Source organism: Mastomys coucha, unplaced genomic scaffold (genome assembly GCF_008632895.1).
Source record: "Mastomys coucha isolate ucsf_1 unplaced genomic scaffold, UCSF_Mcou_1 pScaffold9, whole genome shotgun sequence".
NCBI lineage: Eukaryota > Metazoa > Chordata > Mammalia > Rodentia > Muridae > Mastomys > Mastomys coucha.
Window position 1 is genome coordinate 56,289,692 of NW_022196915.1, and position 23,602 is coordinate 56,313,293.

Here is a 23,602-nt window from a genome sequence, read left to right on the forward strand (position 1 = left end):
AGGTGGGGTGCAGCGGTTCAGGCAGAGTACTGCTGCACTTGGGGGGAGGGGGGGAAATGCTGCAGACACTGAGGCTCGGGGCGAGAGCAGCCAGCAAGGCCGCTGCAGCTAGCATTCAGCTAACCCGGCTCGGGGCCAAGCTGAGGCCAGGAGCTGGCACTGGCGGTGTGGGCTGGCCGCTGTGCAGCGTAAGCTCTGCAGGGCAAACTCGGGGTGGGCTTCGCAGACCAGCCCCTGCCTGCCGATCCACTCTAGCCTTGCCCAAACGAGGCCAAGGGGCCTGAGCTGGCCACTGCTTGCAGATTCCCGGTAAGGCCCCAGTGGCTTTCTCAAATGACTGTGGTTGGCGAAAGAATCAACTCTTAAAAATCAAACTACTGAACAGTCTCGAGGGGACTGCCCTACCTAGTCAGCTCCAGATAAGCAAAGAAAGGATTGGTTGGGGGATGGGAGGGTGGGAGGGGCTTCCTGCTGCCCGGGAGGATTCCACACTGGGACCAGCTGAGTGCAGCTCCTCCTTAACTCCCACAACCCAGCTTTTAAAACAATTGTGGCCACAACCTGACTTAAAGAGCCAATTCCCCGCATCCGTGTTTGCAGAAACTCCTGTCCCTAAGAATTACAGAACTCCTAATGCCCAGGCATTAATGATTTGGATACAAAAGGAAATGAGACTGCTGTAAGAAAAAAAAAAAAAAGCTTTGGTTTTAAGCTTTACAAACAGATAAAAGATGATACCAGAAAAAAGGCTGGCCCAGAGCAATTTAGTGGTTTTGGGGTTTTTTTTTTTTTGTTTTTTGTTTTTGTTTTGTTTTGTTTGTTTGTTTGTTTGTTTTTTGATTGGCTGTAGCTAAAAGAGAAAATTTAAAAATATTGGTTTGGGGTGACAGGGTCTGGGATCTGAGTGCATTTAACAGTGATCAAGTTGAAACACCCAAGTTGTAACTTGGGACTCAGGTGTTTGTTTGTAGGCATCACACAAAGCTGTAGGGAGATTAGATTCCTTGGAATGTAGAGTCCAAATTTTAAATATCTACAGAGTTTGTTTGGTGAAAAAACTTGGCACTGGACGTCGGTGGAGCATTGTACTTTGAAGACAGCTAGGATAACAATCTAAATTGTGCTGGTTAAATGAGCCAACTCTTCTGTTTTTTCAGAATTATGAAGGAATTTGGTGATTAAATGCATTCTTTTTTCTCTTCACACTGGTAAGAAAATAGCCAGGTTTTTCACTGTCTCTCCTTATAAATATTCCAATGTGACAACTGAGCATTTAAGCCTCCAGGGATTTAATGTACTAGTAAATTATTTAGGCAAATTAAAAATAGGCAAAGAACATGCAAATATGATTCATTAGAAAGGAAATAAATATAGAAACATTTTTAAATGTTTTACATTGGGCCTTATGGGAACAAGCCTATCTCCTTGGGAGGTTGAGGTGAGAAGTTCTTCAGTCAAAGGGTTACCTAGGTTACAGGATGCATTTTAGGCCAGCTTGGACAATTTAACAAGTTCCTGTTTCAAACTGAAAAGTAAAAAGAAGGCTGGGAGATATAGTGCAATGGTAGGGTGCTTGCCCAGCATGTCTGAGGCCCTGGCCCCTGGCGTCTCCAGAACTGAAAACAAGTGAAAATTAGATTAACCCCTCCCCTCCCCAGTGTGGGACTACTACCCTGCACCTTGTTCATGGGGAGAAAGTGTTCAGCCCCATATAAACTATCAAACCAGTAAGAACCTCCCTCCATCCCACCATTTGGTGGAAGAGCTTAAAACCAGGCTCTCAGCATGCTCAATAACCATGCTTTTGTGATAGCGGGGAAGTGGAGGTGCATTTGGGAGGCAGAGGCAGGCAGATCTCTGTAAATTCACAGCCAACTGGGTCTACAGAGCAGTTCCAGGACAGCCCAAATTACACAGAGAAACCCTGTCTTAAAAGAAAAGAAAAGGAAAGGAAAGGAAAGGAAAGGAAAGGAAAAGAGTACTAAGAAAGAAAGAAAGAAAGAAAGAAAGAAAGAAAGAAAGAGAAAGAAAGAAAGAAAGAAAGAAAGAAAGAAAGAAAGGGAGAAAGAAAGAAAGAAAGAATACAGAATACTTTTGTGGGAACTGGAGAGACAGCTCAGGGGTTGAGAGCACACGCTGTTCTTGCAGGGGACCTTCCAGAAAACTTATAGGGTGGGGAATCAAGGGCGTGGGCACTCATACATGCATATGCACACATAAATATGCACATACACATAATTAAATAAAATACATCTTTTTAAAAAGAATGTGTTTGTGTTTGTTCCTAAAGTATGGTTTTGCTATGTAGACTAAGCTAGACTTGAACTCCTGATTTTCCTGTCTCTGTTTCCCAAGTACTTGGTTATGGTATAGACATGGGAAAGTTAAAATGTTCTTAAATGATAATATTCTACTCCCTCTGCTTGGTGGGAATATAAGTTGGCAAATTTTATCTGAATACTTAGATGATATATGTAGGGCCCCAGAGATACTATAAAGATGATTTAAGACTCTAATCACTTTATGAACCAGCTACTTCTATTTTTAATTTCATTATTTTATTTTGTTAGTGCATGGGTGTTTTACCTGCATGGATTTCTGTGCACTGTGTGAATGCAGATCCTTCAAAACCCAGAAGAAGGCATCCAATCCCCTGTTACTGGAGTTACAGACAGTTGTAAGCTACCATATGGGTGCCTGGCCCTGAGGGAGAATTTACACTGGCCTCTAGAACCCAGCTACTTCTTCCACTGACTCCCATGTATGCACATAGAAACCCTTCTGTCTCTTTTTAACTTCTCCTTTACCACTTAGTTCACAGGCCTAGAGCCTGAATATGACAGGATAGAACAGCCGCTTGGCTTTTCTTCTTCTTTCCTTATATATTCAGAGGCTTAAACTATTCTCATCTACTTTGATCCAAGGAAGCCTAATAAAATCTAAGGTGAGGACCTCAGTCCAGAAATATTTAGTGACACTGGTGATGGTGGAGAAAACATGGGAAACAAACGTACCAGTGTGAAGGGAAAGGTTTAAATGAATGGGGGATGTCTGTCCATATGATAGAATTTGGATAGCAGTGGATGTCCTAGTGTGTGTAACAGGGGGCTGGAGAGATGGCTCAATGGGCTCAATGTTTAAGAGCACTGACTGTTCTTCCAGAGGTCCTAAGTTCAATTCCCAGCAACCACATGGTGGCTCACAACTATCTGTAATGGGATCTGATGCCCTCTTCTGGTATGTCTGAAAAGAGAGACAGTGTATTCACAGAAAATAAACAAAATAAATCTTTTTTTTTTTTTTTTTTAAAGAAAAGTAAGCCAGGCGGTGGTGGCGCATGCCTTTAATCCCAGCACTTGGGAGGCAGAGGCAGGCAGATTTCTGAGTTCAAGGGCAGCCTGGTCTACAGAGTGAGTTCCAGGACAGCCAGAGCTATGCAGAGAAACCCTGTCTCGAAAAAACAAAAAAAACAAAACAAAAAAAAAAAAGAAAAGTACAGAAACGTGTACTAAAGTTATTCCAACATGTCAAAATTATACATCTTAACATTTTTATTTTTTTCCTGCGTATTTTAAAAAATATTTTCCAGATTGATATAATACATCCAGCTTTAGCTTGAGGTGTGTCTCCATTAGGGTTGCTATTTCTGTGAAGAGAAGCCCTGACTATGGCAACTCTTATAAAGGACAACATTTAATTAGCGACAGCTTACAGTTCAGAGGTTTAGTTCATTATCATCATGGTGGGAAGCATGGTAGCATCTGGGCAGGCATGGTACTGGAGAAAGAACTGAGAGCTCTATATCTTGATTCACAGGCAGCAGAGGGGACTGTGTGCCACATTGAGCATAGCTTGAACATAGGAGACCTCAAAGCCTGTTCCCCCAGTGCCACACCCACTCCAACAAGGCCACACCCACTCCAACAAACCTACACCTCGAATTCTGCCACTCCCTATGGGCCAAGCATCCAAACACATGAGTGTATGGGGGCCATAGCCATTGAAACCACCACAGGTAGGAAAGTATCCCAGTCACAGACTACACCTACACCAACCCAGGTGGTTCGGCTGACTTCACACCCAGGCTCACAGTATAGATCATGGCTTGGGGTCTATTCCTGCAGCATGTGCTAAGGAAAACAGTGCGTGCCTGAATCAAGCACAGGAGAAAATAGCAATCTGGAGCTGGGGTAAACCCTGAGATGTGTGAAGCTGCTGCTGGCAGAAGATGGCACCCTTTTTCACAGACAGCTCTGTGAGTGGAAGGGGTGCATTCTGAAATAGTGACAAAGTAATAGTGCACTACACACACCAACGACATAGCTGTTATCAATAGCAAGAACGATGGACTTAGCCAGGCATGCTGCTTGCACCTGTCATCCCAGCATTTTTGGGAGATGGGAGAGGAGGATCACAAGGCTACATGGCAAAAACCAACCAAAACAAAACAGTCTTTGTTTACTCAGGCTCGCATTCGTAATCCACTTGGAAGGCTAAGGCAGGGGAATCACAAGTTCAAGGCTAGCCTGGGTTACATAATGAGTTGGAAGCCAGGCAGGTTTATATAAGGAGACTTTGTCTCAACACACACACACACACACACACACACACACACACACACACAGAGAGAGAGAGAAAGAGAGAGAGACAGAGACAGAGACAGAGACAGAGAGACAGAGAGATATCTGGGGACACACACACAGAGACAAAGACAGAGATAGAGAGACAGAGAGAGATAAAAAGAGACAGAGAGATATCTGGGGAAGATATGACTCAATTAGTAAATTGCCTGCTGTATAAGCATGAGCCTAAGTTTGGTTCCCTAGTATTCACCTAAAAGCACTTGCTGCTCTTCCAAAAGACCTAGGTTCAATTCCCAGCACACGTATGCTGGCTTAGAACTTTATGTATATATCTCCAGTCCCATGGGTTCTGACACCCTCTGCTGAACTCCATGGACACCAAGCATGTACTTGCTATACATGCAGACAAAAAAAAAAAATCACTCACACACATAAAATTTAAAAAAAAAAATCTAAAAATAAATATGAGATAGCTTAAGCAGCAACAGTTGAACAATGGGGTAGGTCTATCTGATAACTAAGGAGACTACTGAGTGATGAGGGAGCAGGTAGCTTATACACAGAGGACACAGTGGACAAAAGGATGGGTTAAATCCTGGATGAGACAGGATTTCAACATGCTGCTCTGAACAAAGCCAAACTCAAGCTCTGCAGTTTTTCGTCTTTTCTCATCTTTGTGTTCAGCCCTCACCTTCCTGACTCCTCTCCTGGGTCACTTCTGCCCATCAAGGAAAACCCACTCCCAGAGAGTCACCTCCTCACTTCTTGGGGGTGTTTCTAGGCAGCTGGGGGGGACCCACGTGACCTACTTTGCATTCATGACAAACTCAGTGTCTCCGTGCCAGCCATGCACTAGAACTTAATCCATAGCCTGGGTCTTTCCTAGAAAGTGACCTCAGCGTCCTCCCCAGGAGGTAGGGAAGTCTTCACTTGGTCCCTTTGTGACACAAATTGGGTAGGAGGCTGAAGGTAGGATCTGGTTGGTAGATGCATTCTGGAAAGGTGGAGGTTGCTTGTTGCCTCAGTGAGTGGGACAGCAGGACTTGACTCTTGGGTGGGAGAAGACACATGAGATGTGGGTTTTGGGGTCAGCAGTCTGGGGTCACGCACTGGGTCCCTGGAAATGGGATAGGTACATCTAGGGACACCACAGGAAATGGCTCAGGTGACATGACTGAGAAAAAGGGCACACTATGTACTTAGAAGGTGTGGTGGTTTGGTAGGAATGGGCCCCATGGATTTATATGTTGGAATGCTTAGCCATAGAGAGTGATACTATTAGGAGGTGTGACCTTGTTGGAGGAAGTGTGTCACTATGGAGGTGGGCTTTGAGGTCTCCTGTGCTCAAGCTATGCCCAGTGTAGCACACAGTCTCCTTTTGCTGCCTTCAGATTGAGATGTAGAACTCTTAGCTCCTCCTCTAACACCATGTCTGACTGTTTCCTGCCATGACAATAATGGACTAAACCTCTGAAACTGGAAGCCAGCCCTGATGAAAAGTTTCTCTTTATAAGAGTTGCCATGATCATGGTGTCTCTTCACAGCAATAAAATCCTAAGACAGTAGATGAACTTTATGTATATATCTCCAGTCCCATGGGTTCTGACACCCTCTGCTGAACTCCATGGACACCAAGCATGTACTTGCTATACATGCAGACAAAAAAAAAAAAAAAAAAAAAAAATCACTCACACACATAAAATTAAAAAAAAAATCTAAAAATAAATATGAGGTAGCTTGAGCAGCAACAGTTGAACAATGGGGTAGTCTATCTGATAACTAAGGAGACTACTGAGTGATGAGGGAGCAGGTAGCTTATACACAGAGGACACAGTGGACAAAAGTAGATGAATTCTTGACCTTGCCTCTTTTATTCACAGGCCTTCAAAGTAGGAGGAACTCTGAGTCCTAGCTCTGTTTCTAGAACCTGGCCCAGACACTTCCCAGCAGTCCCTGCTCTGCTCCCACTAGTCATGTGGTTTAATTATGATGTCAGGAAGGGATTTCTAGTAGAGGGTTGCATAGCCCTGCTGGCTGTATTTCACAGGCCCCCACCAATCCAGCCTGGTCTCTGAGCCTTGCAGGCCTCAGGGAACCAAAGCTTCTTTCTGACCTGTGCAGCAGGACTATGGGATTCTCTTTTAGCAAGGCATGAGGAGAGAAATTAGAATGTGAAGTTGGGCAGAGGCTTAGGCCTGTGGGAGCTAAAGGCAGACCGCCCAAACCTCAGCTTTCTGTTGTCACTTGGGCCCTTGTATGGACCACTTGAGTCTCCCCTCTAGAGCTGCAGGCTCCATCTTGTCTATTTGTCTCACCCTTAACACTAAAAGAGACACAAAGAACCCGCAGGCCACCCTGCACCCGCACCTTGCCTCTGCCTTGTGACTGTGCTTAATATAGGCCAAACGAAAACAGCTCCCAAAATAGAGCTGCTCTGAGAGGCAGCTGCGGCTAGGAAGCACTCCACAGAAAGAGAAAATGTGCAGGTGACAAGGGAGTCTAGTTCTTCTCAGGTGTTACATAACCCAGGCTAGGAAACTGGGGCCCTAAGTCAGCAGAGGGAAGAAAGCTTGCCCCGTGCCTTCAGAGACCTTCTCCTCCCTCTCCCCCAGACCACGGGGCAGCCCCACTTCACAGGCAAGGAAGGAGTTGGGCACAAGGTCACCCCTCAAAGCATCCCCAGGGAGCCTGTCATGCATGCCTAAGTGATCACATGACTTCCTGAGCTGGCTAGGAGCCTCAGAGGAGTCAGGTGACTCCCAGAAGGGTTGGTGCCTGGGGTGGGTTTCATCTGACCAAAGAGGTGGCAGCAGGAGGGGAGGAGAGGAAGCAGATGAGGAGAAGGACATAAGAGGAGAAGATGGCCAAAGGAAGCCGCAGTAGCAGCAGCAGCAGCAGCAGAGGCTGCCCCTTGGCCAGCAATCTCTGGAATCTGGAACAGCTTCTGGCTTAGTATTGTTCATCTTGCTTCAGCCAGGAGGAGACCTCTATCATGCAGGAGAGCTGCCTCCTCTCCCTTCACTCATCCCTCCATTCCTTCAGTGGTCCCTTCATTGCCGGAAGAAGCTTTCCTTCCTGTCTGACACTACTTCCTGTCAGACTGCAGCCCTCCTTCGCTTGCTTTATACTTTGTCGGGTTCTCTTCCTCCTCCTCCTCCTCCTCCTCCTCCTCCTCCACGGTTCTTGTATATGGTGTTCTTCCTCTGACATCCTTTAAATGTCATTTTCCTTTGTGTTTCTGACTAGTTCTCAGCAGGTGTGAAGGAGACCATCCCTTTGCTGCTAAAATCCACTATGACGCCTAGAACAGTCAAGGCCTCAGGAGAGGGTGCAAGGACTATTTTGGGGGCAGGTACGGGAGGTTAAAAGGTACTAGTCAGTTCAAGGGAAGGAACTGATAGGTATAGATTATCCAGACAGAGGACAGGGGCCAATGTGCCAAGACCCAAAGGCCAGATGGAAAACATGCCATCTCTTTCATGAAAAACTATAGCCATTGCAGGTAGATTCTGAAAGGCAGGATGAAGGTGATCAAATGCCACACAGCCACAAAGGACTTAGCATAGCAGTATACTTTCCAGCCTGACAGCGGAGGCAGAGGGTTCTCAAAGCCTGGGGAGCAAAGCAAATCTCTGGCCTCACCTCAGATCTGTTGCATCAGAAACTCTGGGTGTGAGGACTAGTGAGTGAGTCCTGGTCTCTGTCTGGGTGTGGGCCCAGTGGTAGAGGTTCTAGGTTTGAGGCCCAGGGCATGAGCAGTTTGTACTGGTTACAGGACAAAATGGTATGTGTCTTAGTTAGACAACTGTGAAGAGACACCATGACCACAGCAACTCTTATAAAGGAAAACTTTTAGCTGGTGCTGGCTTACAGTTCAGAGGTTCAGCCCATTATTTCCATGGCAGGAAGCATGGCGACAGGCAGGACACATAGTGCTGAAGAGGTAGCTGAGATTTCTACATCTGGACCTGCAGGCAGCAAGAAGAGAAAGTGAGCTACTAGGCTCTGCTTGAGCTTCTGGAACCTCAAAGCTCATCCCTCCACACACCCAGTGACACACCTTTTCCAACAAAGCCACGCCTCCAATAATTTTCATTCAGACCACCACTGATGTGAAAGAGGGCTAGGCTGGGGAGGAGTGCTTAGGGGTTAGTGAGTTAAGAGGATGATATTAGGGGGCTCCTTCCTCCATTAGCAAAAATTAAAACTGGCTGGAAGCGGTGGTGCACACCCGTTAATCCCACCACTTGGGAGTCAAAGTCAAGTGGACCTCTGTGAACTCAGTGGCACCCTGGTCTACATCATGAGTTGAGAGGCTTAGAGGGTAGCTTAGTTGATGAAATGCTAGCCTTGCAAGCCTGAAGACCCGAGTCTGTGAAAATCCATGGTGTTCACTTGTAATCCTAGCACTGGGAAGGTGGAGGCAGGTGGATTTCTGGGGCTTGGTCACCAGACAGACTGTCCAAGTGTGGAGCACAGGACCAGAGAGGGATCCTGTCTGAAAGACAAGATTGATGAGTCCTGGGAAGGACACCAAGGTTGTCCTCTGACCTCTGTATGTATTTACATACATGCACACACACACACTTAAAACTTACATTTGATATCTATTGGCACAGAGATAAATATACTCTAGGATAAATCATGTTACTTTTTTCTTAATTTTTTTAAAAAATAAAAACAGTTGTACAGATTCCTATATGAACCATGAGCCCTCCTCACTGTGCCCAGTGGGTAAGTCAACCATAATGTTCAGAAGAGAGTCTCAAAAGGACCAGCCTTTGACTGATCAGATGAGGAGAAGACGCTGGGCCATTGTAGCTGATACTCCAAATCTGAGGTTAGGGTGCTGGGTAGATGGACACTAAGACCAAGGAGAATGGAAGAGAAAACTTACAGGAGACCATCCTCTTGTCTCACTCAAGCTCAAGCATGAGATACCTGAGGAGTATTCAAGTGGGACTGTCTAAGCTACAGTTAGCTGGACAGGGCAAGAGTTCTAACACAGAAGTGTAAGTCATGGGGCTGGAGCACTAACTGCTCTTCCTGAGGTCCTGAGTTCAATTCCCAGCAACCACATGGTGGCTCACAACCATCTGTAATGGGATCGGATGCCCTCTTCTGGTGTGTCTGAAGACAGCTATGGTGTACTCATATACATAAAATAAACTTTAAAAAAAAGATATGTAAGTAATGGCTGTAAGGGCTTGCTGAAGCAACTGAGCCAAGCTATGTGCACAAGAGAGAAGGACCAGCTAGGAGGTGGAAGGTATAGTAACAACCAGAAACTCGAAGTGCCCGGTAGCCAAGTGTCAGCCCACACTGAGTCCAGCATGTAGGCAGTGAAGCACATCTTCTGTGTTGAGGTTTCAACATACAAGGTGGCATTAGTCTTGACCCATGGAGGTGTGCAAAGCAACTGGAACACAGGGAGGCCAGGAATAGGGAGGGGTTCTTCCTCCAAGATGTTTGGCTGCCGGGGAAGGGGAGGTAGAGGGATGGGGGGAGGAGGGAAGGAGAGGTTGGATGGTGGCAGTTAGTAGGGTTGTGGGGAGGGTGTAGAGAGTGTCTATATTGGTTCCCCAGGAAACGGATGCCAAGACGAGTATTTGCAGGCAGGGCAGTTGTTAGGGAGAGCTGAGTGGGGGAAGCAGTGTAGATGGAGCTGCTGGGGGAGTGGGCCTGAGATGCAGAGATGAAGATCTTTGCAGAGCTAGCTGGAGCTGCAGATCTGCGATGGTCCTTCAGTCATCCTTCCATCAGGAGTATGAGAGGGGAGAGCCTTGCTCTACCTACGTATCATGTCTTTCTAATTTCTGTTTGTCTCTGATGCTTTGATACGGAATGGGGTTGCTGATCCTTGAGAGACTGGCTCATCCTCCAGAGTGGCGATTCTTAGAGCTGAAAAATGACATTGCCCCACCCCATTACACAGCTTAAATATATACATATATATGTTATATTTATACACTAAATATATACATATTTATGAAGTAGAGTATATACATATATAGAGTGAAGTAGAGTATATACATATATATGTATATATTTAGTGTATAAATGCATGTACACTTGCATACCAGAAGAGGGCATCAGATCCCGTTATAGATGGCGCTGAGCCATCTTGGGGTTGCTGGGAATTGAACTCAGGACTTCTGGCAGAGTAGCCAGATCTCTCCAGCCCATAAGTACAGCTTTTCCATTTACAACAATTCAAACCCTAGGCTTTCCATTCATTTCATTTGGGCTTTTTAGTATTACCTAATCATGCCTCAATTGGGGCAGGGCAGGTTCTGATACCTGGAGAGAGGAACACCCTAGAGTCATCAAAACTAGTCAAGTGGAACCAAAGGACATTGTTCCGCTTTATTAGTATTTCAGTGGAAGTCACAATGAAGGGTCTTGGGCTCATTTCCCCCTACCCATTTGGTTTCCCTGATGATGGTGTTTTTATAAAGTGCCCCTGTAGCGTACCTTCTGCCCTTCAGATACTTTTCTTTTTGAGTGTGCTGGGATTTCCTAGGGCTCCATGTCTTTGAAGCCAATGCTCAGCTTCAGTGGCACTTTCACTAATGTATGTAGGGACGTGTGAACTCAAACTCTCCCGTTGAGACAATCATATCTGTGTCTGTGTGGCTTACTAATCTTAATAAAATAAACCCGAGGCTTCCTTATCAGTCATTGGATGAGGCGTGCCCTGAAAATGGATGTGAGTGTCGCCTAGGCAGCTAGATCTCCTTGGTAGTTCCCACAGGGGAGTAAGCTCTAAGCCATCAGCAGCGAGGTGGGAACAGGGAGTATATATATATTTCTGTGCAGAAGGGGCGTCTGCTAATGGATCTCAACATCCACTATGGATTACTTTTGAACACATTCTTAGAAAGTGCTCCTAAGATAAAATGAATGAAGGGGAAGGGATCAAAAATGCAGAGGAGGGAAAGAAATAAATGATTGGCAGAGGTCTGAAGGCAGGAGGAGAGGGAAGCCTTTAGAGTCCTGGAAGGAAGGTGGGGCAATTCTGGAAGCTCTTGTCAATAACTCTCTTTTTTTTTTTTAAGATTTATTTATTATTATACATAAGTACACTGTAGCTGACTTCGGACACACCAGAAGAGGGCATCAGACCTTGTTACAGGTGGTTGTGAGCCACCATATGGTTGCTGGGATTTGAACTCAGGACCTTTGGAAGAAGCAGTCAGTGCTCTTATCCGCTGAGCCATCTCACCAGCCCCAATAACTCTTATTCTTCCCTGCAAAATAGGAAGTAGAGTGGGAAGGAGGTTACTGAAGAAAGGGAGGGTCTGTAAAGGTTTGTAAATAGGAAAGGGTTAGGGTTAGGATTGGGGTCTTGTTACCCGGGGAAACCAAATGGATTGGGGGAAATGTGGCCAAAAGCCTTCATTGTGGCTTCTACTGAAAATATTAATAAAGTGAAACAACGTCCTTTGGCTCCATTTGATTAGTTTTGATGGCTTTAGGGTGATCTTCCCTCCCAGTGTCAGAACCTGCCCTGCCCCAATTGAGGCATGATTAGTCCAAATGGTAAGTCCAAAGGGAATGAATGGGAAGCCTAGGGTTTGAATTGTTGTAAATGTAAAAGCTGTACTTACAGGCTGGAGAGATGGCTCAGCGATTGTAGCGTAAAGAAGTGACTGAATGGGAGAGCCAGAAGGAAGCCATTAGGAAGCTTGCATGGCCAGTTGCCAAAGGGGGAGCATTTCTGGGAGATGGTAAAGTGTCAGGCTGAGCCCTGAGAAGTGAACATCAGGGCAGAATGGTGGGAAACCACTTAGAAGGGGAAGCCGTAGCTGATGCAGAGGCCATACAGGGATGCTGCCTCCTGGCTTGCTCCATGGCTTACTCAGCCTGCTTATAGAATCTAGGACCACCAGCTCAGGGCTAGCACCACCCACAATGAGCTGGGCCCTCCCCCATCAATCACTAATTAAGAAAATGCCTTACAGCTGGATCTTATAGAAGGCTTTCTTTCAGGTGACTCTAGCTTGTGTCAAGTTGACATAAAACTCAGTCATGGCATCCACCATGGAAGAAGCCATGGATGTTATCATTTGCACACTGATTTCAATATTTTATTTTGTATTTTTTAAAGGTATTTATTTACTTTTTATTTATATGAGTACACTGCAGCTGTCTTCAGACACACCAGAAGAGGGCAACGGATTTCATTACAGATGGTTGTGAGCCACCATGTGGTTGCTGGGAATTGAACTCAGGACCTCTGGAAGAGCAGTCAGTGCTCTTAACTGCTGAGCCATCTCCTAGCCCTTTGATTTCAATATTGTTCTTCTATAAGTTCGCTCATTCCTTGGTCTACCCTTTAAACTGGTGGTAAGACCTTACCAGTCCCCTCATTATTAGTGAAGCCGTTACGATTTGGATCTGAAATGCCCTTTATAGACTCATGTTTTGAATGTGTATTCCTCAACTTACTGTGCTGTTTTAGGAAGCTGTGGAGTCTTTTGGAGATATGGCCTAGCTGGCAGAAGAGGGTCACTAGGGGTAAGCCTCTGAAGCTTGTAGGGTCCCTGGTTTTAGCTCTCTCTGCTTTCTCTAAGCCTTTGGTCCAACAGACTTGAGTAACTCTGCCAGTTCTTCCTCACTACGATGGCCTACTACCTTCTGAAACCCTGAACCAAAATAAATCTTATTTCCCGCCATTTATTTCTGTCAGGTTATCAATCACGGTGACACACAAACCATGTAATATAGAACCCTAATGCAGAAAACAGAACCATGTTCCAACCGCTTGGCTTTCTCTCCCCACACACCGTATCCACAAAGATTCTTGAAGCACCTCTACAGAGAATAGGCTAAAAATCCGGCACCTCAAATTCATCTTTTACTTGAGTGTGGAATCCTTTCTGCAGTGTCCCTGGTTGGGCAAGGTGGGACCTGTCTGGATATTTTGCTAAAGGGTGGCCTGTGAGTCCACACAGAGCCCAGCAGAAGACTTCTCATCCCACCAATGATTGCTAGAAATCTGCCTCCAGGTCACTCCATCCTTCTCTCCTCTGGAGCTGCAAAGGATGGCAAGTCTCCTCTAACTCTTTCCCTGCATGCCTTGGGATTGTTTGGGAGATTATCACACGGGTAAGGTTGCCTTTAAAGGAAGACAGAATAAACTGCACAAAGATCTGACTCATTCTTAGCAGTCATCTACTGACAAGCCCGCTCTCCGAGGAGGCATACCAGGAGGAGGATTGTAAAAAGACTCAGCTTTCCTCTGAGATCTCAAAGTCAAGGCCCCAGCATCACCCCTGCCCAGCCTCACCCATGCCCCAGCCTCACCCCTGCCCCAGCCTCACCCCTGCCCAACCTCACCCCTGCCCAGTCTCACCCCTGCTCCAGCCTCACCCCTGCCCCAGCCTCACCCCTGGCCTGATCTTTGCTTTTTGGCTGGTATCTGTGGATAACATGACACATGGGCCAGGGCCTCTCCCACTCAGTAGGTTACACTTGCTGTAGCTGACCATTTTAGCTTTAATGACTTGACTACATTCCATCTTCTACCTTGCTATACATGCAATCACCATGTGATGTGATCAGATGTGAGGGTTTGGGGCTAAGTCATGCACTAAGGATTCCATATATGATGAGTTCTAGTCCTCATCAAAGAACAGAGGACGAGCTTACAGAATACAGCTTCTAAGACTCATTGATGCATTGTGCGATGAACAATTCTAGTCCCATGAGACGATGCCCTAAGCCTAGCCTTGACCTGTGATAGCACTTTAACTCAGGACTTGTTCTCTGCTATTTAGTTTTTGTTCCTTCTCATCACAGTATCTGATATTCTATAGTAGGTTAAGTAAATGCTTGTCTTTCCCATTAAACCACCTGCTGCTTTGTGCAGCCTGGTAATAATGTGCAAAGCTACTTTGCACATTGGGTGGGCTTGAAGATGTTTAGCATTTGATGAGTTCTTTACTCACCCGCCTCAGAAGAAATCAGCTAAGCCACTATTCCAGACCTGGCTGAGACCATTTTGTCCCCCTTTCTAATTCCAGACTGATGTTAACAGCAAGATAGCCAAGCACCAGAGGCTGGCAGCATCCAGCCTGGAGAGGACCCAGAAACTATCTGTTGATTGAGTGCGTGAATAAGTAGGGTGAGACACAGAGGAGCATCCAAGAAACAGGACCCCACATGATTCTGCAGCCATTACAGCTTGGGGGAGCTGTGAATCAAAGTGACAGCTTGTTACAAGGAAGAGACACTTGTGATCACAGGCCTTTTGGGAGAAGGTAGAGAACTCAGGTAGCCAAGGATGTCTTAGCAAGGGGGAGGAGTAAGCCAACACATAGGCTTTGGATACAGAAGAATCTGGGTTGGGGATCCAGCTCTTCCATTCACTAATTGTGTGCCCTTTGATATGTATGCCAAGCTTTGGCTGTAACCCAGGGACCTAGGTCACATGGCTGGATTAAATAAAACAGTGCAAATTAGACACACTCTCAGGGTGCTTGGAGTATGGTGAACAGCAACACTATCACTGCCTTTGGAGCAGGCTCGGCAGTGCGGAGCAGGATACCCGGAGGCAAAGAGAAGAGGTGGAAAGTGTTTATCTCTTCTTTCCTTCCTTCGAGACAGGCTCAGGAAACTGCAGGGGCAGTTAGATATGTCTGCCCTGAAGCTTCCTTCGGAGGTACTTTCAAAAAGTGATGGAGGCTGTCACTCCTTGTGAAGACCTCATGGCTCCTTTGCAGATCAACCAGAAGGACTGCTAAGTCCTCTAAGGACTCTAAGGACTCCTGGAGGACAGCAGGGACTATCTGGAAAGGATGCCCTTACAGAACTGGCACTCACTGGCACCTTGTGAGCTTCCATCTTGCAGTTTTGTTTTGTTCTCTTTGCAGGAGTGGGGATCAGACCCAGGGACTTGCTTATCCTAGGCCGACACTCTTCCACTCCAGTCCTCTTCTTTTAGTTTGGGTGGAGGATGCTAAGCGTTGAGCCAGGCAGCAGCAGGATCAGCATCTTTCACCTTCCTGCCTTCAGCACCTTTCAAGTAAATGCCTGCCACTCACCTATGCTTAACACAGGAACTCGGAGCTGGCAGCTAGCTCATCAGACTCTCCTAAGAAACATCTAACCATGCCTGGGTCTTGCCCTCAGAGTGTGGCAGAATTCTCCTGAAGGACAAGAGCCGTTGCTATTTCCAGGTCTCCAATGGGCAGCTAGGGTTGAAAATGAACAAATGAAAGACCCCCAGAGCTAGGGAGACCCTCACTCAAGCCTTGGGATGATGCGACCACCCAATAACTCATGAGAGACCAATCTTGCTGCTCCGAGCGCACGAGGTTTATTGGGGATAGGCTGGTACGGGGTCGATCTCGTAACCTTGCAGGCCAGAGGAGTTCGACTCCGAACATAAGAAGTGAGGGGTATTTAAAGGGAAAAAACCACAAACTAGGAGGGGTGAGGGGGTTACCAAGGAAACATAACAAAAAAACCCTGAAAAATTTCAGAGGGACCCAACCCAAGGTAATCAGTCAGTTAGGGAGGGGAACATATTCCTTCTAGGAATTAATCTTCATCTATCGGTCGGGTCGGCAGGGTGGAGAGCCTTGTAAACCAGTAGACCTTCATTCCTAGTTCCGTCCTCATTGTGGATCAGTCAGGAGGGGCAGGTATCGGGAACCAGAGCCCTGAGGTTCCTGGAACTGGCCAGTCTACATTCCTGGCTGGCTACAGTGGCCCTCCATGTCCTTTTAGGTAAAGGTTTTACACCATACATTTCTACTGATACATTTCTATTAAATGCTCTTATTTTAAAATTCTAAAATTCTCCAGCCTTTCACAACTAGTGTGTGAATTTCCATTGACTTCTCCCTTCCTCCCGCCCTCTTTCCTTTCCTCCCTTCTTTCCTTCTTCTTCCTCCTCTCTTTTTCCTCTTCCTTTCCAGTAGGACCTTGGGTATATTAAGGAAGTGCTTTACAATTGATCTGTATCCCCAGCTCTCTACCCCTGACCTCTTACATTTTTTTTTAAAAAAATAGGATTTCCTGGCAGTGGTGGCACATGCCTTTAATCCCAGCACTTGGGAGGCAGAGGCAGGTAGATTTCTGAGTTCGAGGCCAGCCTGGTCTACAGAGTGAGTTCCAGGATAGCCAGGGCTACACAGAGAAACCCTGTCTCGAAAAGACCAAAAAAAAAAAAAAAGGTCTATGGGAGGAGCAGTTGGTACAAAAGGGAACAAGAATGATTCAATTCTATTTAATTAAAATATGTTTTTAAATGTTAACAAATTCAGATAGATTGAAATCATGTAACTTTTCTCATCATAATGCAATAAAAGTTTAGAAAAAATAGGATTTCATATATTTCAGACTGATCTTGAATTTACTGAGCAGTGGAAGTTGACCTTGAACTTCTTGATCCTCTTGTCTCTGCCTCCTGAGTGATGTGATTTACAAATTCATGCCTCTGTGTTATGATCAAACCCAGGGTTTTATGTGTGCTAAGCAAGTACTCTACCAATGAGATGCATTACTTAGCTTTTAGTTGTTCTTGTTTTCTGAGACAGAGTTTCAGACAGCTTTGGCTGTCCTACTCCCTCTGTAGACCAGGCTGGTCTTGCACTTATAGACATCCTCCTGCTTCTGCCTCCCAAGTGCTGGGACTAAAGCCATGTGCCACCACATCTCTCAAGCGCTATCTTTTTATGCTTGATTTTGATATAAGCTCTCACTAAGTTGCTGGGACTAAATGTGAACCCCTCTGTAGCTCAGCCTGGCCTTGACCTTGCAAGTCTCTCTTGCCTCAGTTTACCTAGTAATTGAGGTTGCAGTGTCTCTGCTCTCAAATCCATTAGGTTCCTTTATTTTCTTGGAAGGAATTCTCTAACAGAAATTAAATTTGTAAATCCAGGTGTGGTTATTGAAACACAGCAGGAAATCCTGGTCCAGGAAGACCCTGAGTTTTGTCCTGAGCTTGTTGATTTTAGGACAACTGCACCCTTGGAGACAGGAAATGAGTCCTTTGTTCAAATTTCTGTAGCTCACACAGGTTGGGGAAGCAAATGGCTCCAAGGACATTTTCTGTCTGAACTTCCTGCCGTTTGCATTCACTTGGATGCTGTTCATCTGTCTCTAAATGCTGGATCCAGCTCTTTGACTTTCTGCATCCATCTGCAGCTTTCTCCTCCTGCATCTATAGTGTCCCTTGAAAATAAGAGGAATAGTGAAAGAATTGTTCCTGAAGTTCCCACTCTCCGCTTTAGAATCCTTTGGAGGACAGCAACCTCTTCCTCCCTTCTTTTCCTGTCCTCTCCCATCGAAACTAAAAGCACGTCCTTGGAACTTCTCTGGAACTTTCTCCAACTGCCTCCCCAACAGCCAACTGCTTCCCCTGTCCTGTGCTCCCTCTGCGAACATTCTATAAGAATTATATAGGTCCTCAATACCAGTTAATCCTCATCCCATTAGACAAATCCTGTGAGGGTACCCTAAGGGACCTCTGCCAGCTTCAAAACGGATCAAGAGTCCCCAAAAGAGAGCAGCACCAATATAGCACAGGATGCCGTAAACCCGGTAAGTGAAAAAGCACTTTTGGCTCCTGGTGTGATATAGGGACTTTCCATAAACCAGAGTATAAAAAACAGAGAGACTGAGATGCAGAAATTTGACAGAAATTAGTGTCAAGGATAGCATTTTCTAACCCTCCAATTTCATGTGATTTGAATACATCATTTGTAGCATTTCTAAGCATAAACACTTCTCTAATCATCTCTATAAAGGGCACTGGAATGTTCCCAACTGCTGAGGCTCTGGGCTGGGCAAAGAGCACAAGTGACCTCAGCAAGGCTCAATCTGACAGTCTCTTAGCATGTTTCCTTCCTTAAAATATTTTTATTTTAATTTCTGTGAATGTGTGTGCACATCACATGTATACAACATCCACTGAGGCCAGAAGAGGGTGTTGGATCCCCTAGTGGGCATCATAGACAGTTGTGGGTGCTGGGAGCCAAATGTCCATCCTCTGCAAGAGCAGTGAGCACTGAGAACCGCTGAGCCATTTCTCCAGGCCCATTTCTCCAGGCCCTCATTGCCTTCTTTTACGGCCTCCTCACTTTTTCTGTGAAACAGGAAAACAAAACAACAACAACAGAAATAACCCTGTCTCCTCCCACACTTGGAAATATGGCGACCCACAGATTGAGTCTGTCCTTGGAAGGACAACGGAGGTCCAATTTTGTTGGAAGTCCAGCTTGTCTCCTTTGCTTCCAGTCCTTGTGCTTTTTGGCATAAAAAAATGATATGTCATTGCCCAATCCATGACAATCCTATGACAGTTTCCTCCTGTGTTTTCTTCTGAATTCTCTATACTTGTTCTTAGATTTAAAACTGACTCACTGTGACTCAGTTTTTATGTGTGGTGTGTTCCTTGGCATGGGGCTATCTAGTGTTATAGCTAGCAATCCCCGTGTGTTGAGATGGTGGTCTCTGTTTTGCGTTCTTAGTATCTTTATTGGAAATCATTAGACCACAATATATACCAAGGCTTGAACTCTTTATGTAGACCAGGGTAACCTTGAACTCACAGAGATATACATGTCTCTGCCTCCTGTATACTGAGATTAAAGGCATGCACACCACATACAGCCTTGAGTTTCTTTTGAGTTTCTTTTCTGATGTAACAATTTCCTGCTTTAAAAAAAAAAACATTTATTTATGGGAACATGTGTGTGTGTGTGTGTGTGTGTGTGTGTGTACATGCAGCAGATATCCTGGAGCTAGAATTATAGGTGGTTGTGAGCTGCCCAACATTTTGGCAGACCATTCTTCTTCTCTTCTTCTCTTCTCTTCTCTTCTCTTCTCTTCTCTTCTCTTCTCTTCTCTTCTCTTCTCTTCTCTTCTCTTCTCTTCTTCTCTCTTTTCCTTTTTCTTTTCTTTTTTCCCTTCTCTTCTTTTCTCCTCTTCTTCTTCTCCTCTTCCTCTTCCTCCTCCTCCTCCTTCCCTGCCTTCTCTCCACTCTTTCTTTTTCAAGACAGAGTTTCTTTGTAGACAAGACTGGCCTTGAACTCAGAGATTCACCTGCCTTTGCTTGCTCTGCCTGTGCTGGGATTAAAGGTGTGCATCATAACACCACACTTACTGTCTTATTATTTCTGTTTACAGTGATCTGAGATCACTTCCAGCTTTCTCTGTAACCCATCTACCTTGGTATATTGTGTTTTAATTTCATTTCTCTCTGGCTATTCTCTGAGTTCTCTAATAATCTCTTCTTGGTTGGTTTACCGATGTGCTGTTGATGGACTAGGGATGTCCTTTGGCGATAGATGGCTTCCTTGCATGCATGAGGCCCTGGGTTTGATTCCCAGCATTGCCAAAAATATATGCTAATGCTATTTAATTTCAACCTGTTTGTGGCATTTCCAGTATTTCTTCTTCAAGCTTGCAGCAAGTACCTTTTCCTACTGAGCCCTTCCAGGGGAGTACTGACATCTCCAACTACAATCATGTTATTTTCTAGCCTTACTCTGCAGAACCCAAAACACATGCTGTGTGATTCCCACAATTTATATCCATTAAGACTTGCTGCCGGGCGGTGGTGGCGCATGCCTTTAATCCCAGCACTTGGGAGACAGAGGCAGGCGGATTTCTGAGTTCGAGGCCAGCCTGGGCTACAGAGTGAATTCCAGGACAGCCAGGGCTACACAAAGAAACCCTGTCTTGAAAAACCAAAAAAAAAAAAAAAAAAAAAAAAAAAAAAAAGACTTGCTGTTGTATCTTGACACAGTAACTAGGAGAATGTTTAGTTTTGGAGCATGTTCATTACCCTTTTGTTGAATGGGCTGTTAGGTTTATCTTGATACATTCCATTGGTTTATAGTATTGTTCAGATCCTCTATGTCTTTACTGGAATGGCCCAATAGGTAAAGACACTGCGGAGCCAAGCCTGATGATCAGGGTTCAATTCCGAGGATCCTTGAGGTAAAAAGAAATAACTCCCCAAAATTGTCCTTTAACCTCCACATGTATGTCCTGGTCTGTGCACTCCCCACAATAAATATATAAAATTTAAAAAAAAATTAAAATATACTATTGAGTTCTGTCTTTACTGGAATGGCCCAATAGGTAAAGACACTGAGGAGCCAAGCCTGATGATCAGGGTTCAATTCCGAGGATCCTTGAGGTAAAAAGAAATAACTCCCCAAAATTGTCCTTTAACCTCCACATGTATGTCCTGGTCTGTGCACTCCCCACAATAAATATATAAAATTTAAAAAAAATTAAAATATACTATTGAGTTCTCCAACTGTTACTCTCATCAAGTTATCCATTTCTCTATTTAAATCTGTCAATGTTTGCAAACCTCACATAGTTTGGATCACTGATGCTTGGTGGGTATATATTTATAATTATTATAGCTTTGTATTAGTGGGTTGTCTGTTGCTAACATAAAATATCCAAGGGTAGTTACATTATAAAGAAATGGGGTTCATTTAGCTTATAATTTTGTGGGTACAAGAGCATGGTACTAACAACTCCCTGGCTGCATCACATGGCAAAATGGTAGATCCAATGCAAGACTTAGAGATCATCTAAAGTGAGAAGCCAGAGGGTGGTCTCTCAAGCTCACTCATTTATAATAGGGACCACTAGCTCCTTCCCAGGATGGGGCCCTTAGTCACTAAAGCACTTCTTATTAGCCTCTTCCATCTTGGCTTTCCTAGGTGTTTTTGTTTGTTTGTTTGTTTTGTTTTTCTCATTGTTTCAATGTTTCTTGAGAAAAGGTTCCTATATGTAACCTAGGTAGGTCTAGAACTCACTATTGTAGTCCTAGTGATCTTCCTGCCTCAATTCTCACCATGTACTGAGATTATAGAAAAGTACCACTATGTGACACTATGGTTCCACCTCTCTCTCTCTCCCTTTCTTTTTCCAGTTTTTAGACTTGTCTGCCTCTCTGCATCATATATATTCTTGGCATCCAACGAGGTGATGAATCTCCACATGTGTGCTGGAGATTAAAACTGGGTCTTTAGAAACAATGAGTGTCCTGAGCCACTGAGCCAACTCTTTGCCCAGGTTCTGCATTTCTTAATTTCCAACATAGTCACAACAGAAACGGAGCTTCTGAACACCTGAAGCTAGCTTGAGGATAGCAATCTTCTTGGTAAATTGATTTTTTTTAAGTCATCAAAATAATTTATAATAGTTAAATGCCTCTTAAATATACATGATATCTTCTGAAGCTAAAAGTAATATGCACTCAACCAGTTTTTAAAATCTATTTGGAACATTAAACATGATAGAAGTAGAAAAAAAAAATCTCTTATTAGACCTCTATGAAAGGAAATTGTGACAAGTTCCTGATTAGACAGAAACTGTTCCTTCTCCAAGGGATAATACTCAGTGTAACTGTGGCTTCATAGAATGAATTGGGTAGCCTTCCTTCTGTTTCTAGTCTTCTTTCTGTTTCTGTAAACTATTCTGTGGAATAGTTTGAAGAGTATTGGTGTCAGGTCGTCTCTGAAGGTCTGACAGAATTCTGCACTAAACCCATCTGGTCCTGGGCTGCTTTTGGTTGGGAGACTATTAGTGATTGGTTCTATCCCTTTTTTCTTTTCTTTTCTTTCTTTTTTTTTTTTAACATCAGCTCTGCTTCTTGGATTCACTTATTTTCTTTCTTTCTTTCTTTTAACTTATTTCTTTATGATGAAAGTTACATGATTTCAATTTATCTGAATTTGTTAACATTTAAAAACATATTTTAAGTAAATAGAATTGCATCACATTCTTGTTTCCCTTTTGTACCTCAATTCCTCCCAATACCTACAATATCTTTTTTTGTCATATTCTTTAAAATTTATAAAATATTATAACAATAAAAATGAGTATTATAAAAGTTGTTTGATATAAAACAACAATCAATTGAACAGTCTTATGTAGATGCTTGTCTACAGCAATACTGAAAATACATACATTTTTCTCAACATAAATTTTAAATAACTCCAAACATATTAACTGTATATTTCAAAATAATACATCACTACTAGTATTTTCTTAAATGAACATAAATATAAAAAGTCTTTTTGCTTGTTTGTTTGTTTGTTTTTTGAGACATAGTTTCTCTGTATAGTCCTGGCTGTCCTGGAACTCACTCTGTAGACCAGGCTGGCCTTGAACTCAAAAATCTGCCTACCTCTGCCTCCCAAGTGCTGGGATTAAAGGCATGCACCACCACCTCCCAGCTGATTGTTTGTTTTGTATTTAGTAGAGCTTAAAATCTTGGCTCTTCCTGTGGTTAAAGCCCAAATTAAGAACAATTTTTAGACATTGGATTTCATTGTAATAATTCAGTGACCCTAACATCACCAAAGGATTTACCTCCATCATAGCTAAGCTGAGAGTTGACAGTTCTGCTGCACCAAGGAATGAATTATAGGCACAAGTTTTGGATACAGACTTCCTGCTATGGTCAAAGCTATTTGACATGAGTGAGTGAATTTATTCTCAGCTTACAGAGAACAGGTTACATTCATTTAAGAATCGCTATGTGTATTAAGATGTCCTATCCATAAAGTCATTCACCAACTGTTTCAATGAACAATGGTTCTGCTTGGAGGGTGGCACAGATATTAGGTGAGGTTAAGAATTTGGTTCATTGGCTGTGATAATTTGGAAAAGCATTCATCTCAGAGAAAGAGTAACTTATAAAGTCCTCTCCTTCAAACTTGATACAAGAGTTACAGACGTCAAGCAAAGCATTCAGTCCCATTCTTTGTTGTTCTCTTACAAGCCCCCTCCCAATTTCATTATCTATGTTTCTTTTGGGTATATAAATACTTTTGAAATATGTAAGCTGTTCTGAAAACCATAGTATAGTGTAAAAACATGAAATAAACAATACTACTAACAGAGAGGCTGAGATAGGAGAAGCAAGATTTCAAGACCATTATGTTGTACATAGACACTGTCATGAACAAGCTGAAAGTGTATATGGATTGTACAATATTGGATCTATTTCTCCAATTACCAAATTAGAGAGA

The 23,602-nt window shown here is 44.1% G+C and overlaps 1 protein-coding gene across 3 annotated transcripts in view; it reads left to right on the forward strand.

Annotated features, from left to right (window-relative positions):
- Positions 1–17,942: 17,942 nt before the first annotated feature.
- Pebp4 (phosphatidylethanolamine binding protein 4) overlaps positions 17,943–23,602 on the forward strand; it is a 231,144-nt gene continuing 225,484 nt past the window's right edge. For 2 of the 3 annotated variants that reach the window (XM_031361242.1, XM_031361243.1), the window contains exon 1: positions 17,943–18,137. The gene's annotated coding sequence lies outside the window, so the exon portion shown is untranslated. The remainder of the gene's footprint in view (positions 18,138–23,602) is intronic. The other variant, XM_031361241.1, reaches the window with a different exon arrangement.